Genomic DNA, 3,911 nt, shown 5'->3' on the forward strand with positions numbered 1-3,911 from the left:
ACCTCACTCCGATCCAGAATTCTGGTGTTGCATGGTTTGATTCCCTCTACACATCATTTTGTTTAACAATGGTGGTTTTAATATCGACTTCAGTTTGTTGAACATGAATTTTCTAACAATTGTACTGTACTTTATAAAGATGTTTGTTGCAAATCACAACACATAAATAAACAAATTAATAGAAGTTTGTCAATAATGAAGTTGTGATTTAGTGCTGCAAAACTCATTTCTGCATAACTGCATTTCAGTTCTGACATTTGTTGCATTTAACTTCCTTATGATMCTTCTTCTAGATGCCACCGTCTCTAATCTTAGTGGCTATGGCCAAAGTTTGCTCTTTCATTACAGCTCCAGATGATGTAGAGCTCTGGTGTGAGTTCCCACCAAAGAACCCGAGCGCAGCTGCTCTGACAGTCGTGAYTGATGGTCAAAGCAGCACGGGGGGTTGCACAGGGAGCCCTTCCCTTTGTTTTTGCCCGTGCCTTGGCCCGAGCCAGCGTGAGTTAGGCAATTTAAAAGTGTTGAATCTGTAACATGCAAAGTTAACCGGGAGATTTAATGAAACTGGTTGCTGACTACGCGATAAGAGCATCCTCACTGTATCTGGAAGTGAATCAGATTGACTTATTAGCTCCTCTCACAGGGGAAACAAAAGCAGTGAACCATAACCAAGTCAAGTCCATTCATTTAGCTGTAGTCAGCACCCACAAAGGCTTTGAAGGTTAGAGCACACTCAAGAATTTGATGCACTACTAATAAAACAACTTAATTTATGAGTTCAGCTAACTACTCTGTTAATCATTCTGTCAGGAAATCAGTCATTAATACAATACACGTGTCACCAGTTTTAAGATATTTACCTTGTCATTCAATTTATCCCCAGATTGGACAAATAAAGAATGTTATAATGCTTTAGACTCTGTTGAACTGACACCACTGAGAATGTGGAAACATATCATATTTGCGACAAAGCAAACATTTCAGGCAGTGCAAATAGAATTGAAAGAGATCGTGTTTAGTCACGTCGGTGCGAGCCGAAAACCAGGAAATAGGTACAGAATTAGGCTTGAATGTTATATGCAAGAAATAACGCCATACAATATGAACAGCTGGACCAAAATACAGACAGCTTTATTCAGTTGTGGTTTTGGTAAGGAATCAAGAGCCCATATTTAAACACATGCTTCCGGATCTGACCCCACCTTAGAACAAGACGTCACATTTTTTCAAGTTTTACAGCTTTTTTCAAAAACTCAGTTTTMAATTTATTTAACATGTCAGAGCCTATAGGATGTTAAAAAACAATAAATAACATCAAATACCCATCTTTCAACATGCTCTGCTGCTATAAATAAGTTCTCCCGTCTTCGTTTCCTCCTGCTTTGTGCTTCAGGTGCTGTCATCGCCACGGCTGACAGCGATAGTCCGCCTGCATCCCCCATGTGTGATTAGTACAGATTGTTTTGCGAAAATTAAGGATTTTTAAGGCTCATTATACAGGTAAATGTCTGAAGGGGTCGACATGTATGCTATATCTTGTACTRAAGTTCAGTAAATGGGTCAAATTAAGCTGTTACAAGTTGGCAACTCTACCTCAGCTTTGAAGGCAGTGGGTGTCAGTCTAATTTGCTCTGATTCTGACCTTGGTACTTAGTGCTAACTGTCACTACCTGATTTATCCCGGAAGCACAATATGTACAGTCAGTTCATTAGTGCATGCACTAAAAGAAATACTTYCGGATCATAAATTAATGATCTTGATTTAGTCAAAAGTACTGGAAATAAGTGTTTCCATACTTAATTATAAAAAATCTGATACATTATTTGCTGTGAATGGTTTTAATATAGCATATACAGTATAATATGCATTCTGATAGGGAGACCGGGGGCAGTTGCAACACTTTTTGCATTTGACTCTGTTACTCAGAGATGGTTTGAATTAGATAAACCAAAATTTAATACAATAAACTTAGATCTGTCTGTTAATAGTCAGAACCATTTATAGATGATTAAAGCATGTACATTCTTCACAATTTGCATTTGAAAATGAAAAGTCAGATGTTGCAACTGACCCCGGGGCCGGGGACAATTGCAACATTGTTTGGAGGTGGTTGCAGCATGTTATTAATACAATACATTTCACTGTAAATAAAAGTTTTATTATTTTTATATTTATATTATTGCAAAAAATATAAAAACTGTAAGTTATAATGATATTACAGTGTTATTTATTTATTTTTTTAATCAAATGACAAATATGGATTTGCCTTGATGAGTAGACCTTATATACAGATGTCAAAGACTAATTGATATAAAATATAGTTGGCTTTTTGTGACAAGGATAATAGAACAATTTGTGAGGCAATTAACTTTTGTTTTGCCTGTTGTCACTGTAAGCCTACATAATGCAAAATTTACATTGAAAGAAACTGGGATTTTAAAACCATTGTTGGAAAAAAACAACTGCAGAAAATACACTTTTATGTTACTATAAAATTGTCATGAATACCCAATACCCTTTTAAGTGTAAACTCAATTTCAACATCTTAATATCATCTGTATGTGCTCTGTTTTTCTATGGATTTATCATATGGGGACAGCAACAACTGTTGCAACTGTCCCMCTTCCTGTCAGCCATAATAAAACCTCATGTGTTAGCTAAATAAGCTGATCTGGATACATGTTAACTATATTAGTTAAAAGTCAACATTTCACTTCGTTTAAACAATATAAGTTTGAGCTGGATCACAAAAACAGTGACAACAGCATAACAAAAATAAAGCTGGGCAAAACATACTTTGATACCTCAAAAACAGTTTTTTTTTTTCAAATAAATCCTGGAACAGTTTTTGAATCTGCTTACTTTTCCTTTGCAAGATGGGGCATCTGACTGACCATGTACAGTGTGAGTGTCCTCACTATAGCTTGTTTCTGTTTGGAGAAAAACGATGTGTTGCAACTGTCTCTTGTTGCTTCTGTCCCCGGTCTCCCCTATTAATAAAATAAAGATTTACAAAGGGTATTACTTGCCATAAATTGACCTATTTTAATTGGCCATGGTATAATTAGTTTGACATTCTTATAGAAAACATCTTAACTTATTACTGTTAAAAGACAAGCTTGTGTTAGCATTACAGCACAGCCAGCAACTACAGAATGTTGTAAAGAAAAGCTATTTAAGCAGGGCTTTCAAGTTACATGGAAAGTTTCGACTGAGATGACATTTCAGTGCAAGACATTATGCAAAATCACCAGGGTGTCCCCCGCCTCTCACACAGTGACTGCTGGAGACGGGCACCAGTGACCCCTGTGATAAAGGAAAGGAGAAGCGAGTAAAGATAATGGATGTGTGGATGAAACACAAAAATAATTTGAATGAAACTTTAAGAAATAAATGATTGGATGTGCGTCTATAGCTAATAAATTTCAAAGTCAGTACACTAAAGATGACTGCTTCAACTATTCAACATTAGGATCGACACAAAACTAGATCTTAGTCAGGTTTACAGACATTGTGGTAAAATCTGATACAYTTATAGCTGAGAATTATCTAAAACTTATACTTTGACATCGAGAGCCTGTGATTTTTTAAGGTTTGCTCAAAATGGCTATTATTTGGTCATTTCAACCTGGAAAGACTCGCACAGAGAAAGATAGAAGACAAAATGTTTTATTGGCWTGAGGAAGTTATTTGTCCCCAAACCAAGCTGGTCGAGGCAGATGGCCGCCTGCTGAGCCTGGTTCTGCTGGAGGTTTCTTCCTGATTAGCAGGGAGTTTTTCCTCTCCACCGTTTGCTCAGGATGGGAGACTGTGATGAAGTGATTCAACACAATCTGCTGGCTTCTTCTTTAGATTGTTCTTTTTTGAACGTACAGTGCCCTGAGACAACGTATGTTGTGACTTGGAGCTT

This window comes from Austrofundulus limnaeus, unplaced genomic scaffold (assembly GCF_001266775.1).
Source record: "Austrofundulus limnaeus strain Quisiro unplaced genomic scaffold, Austrofundulus_limnaeus-1.0 Scaffold154, whole genome shotgun sequence".
Classification (NCBI taxonomy): domain Eukaryota; kingdom Metazoa; phylum Chordata; class Actinopteri; order Cyprinodontiformes; family Rivulidae; genus Austrofundulus; species Austrofundulus limnaeus.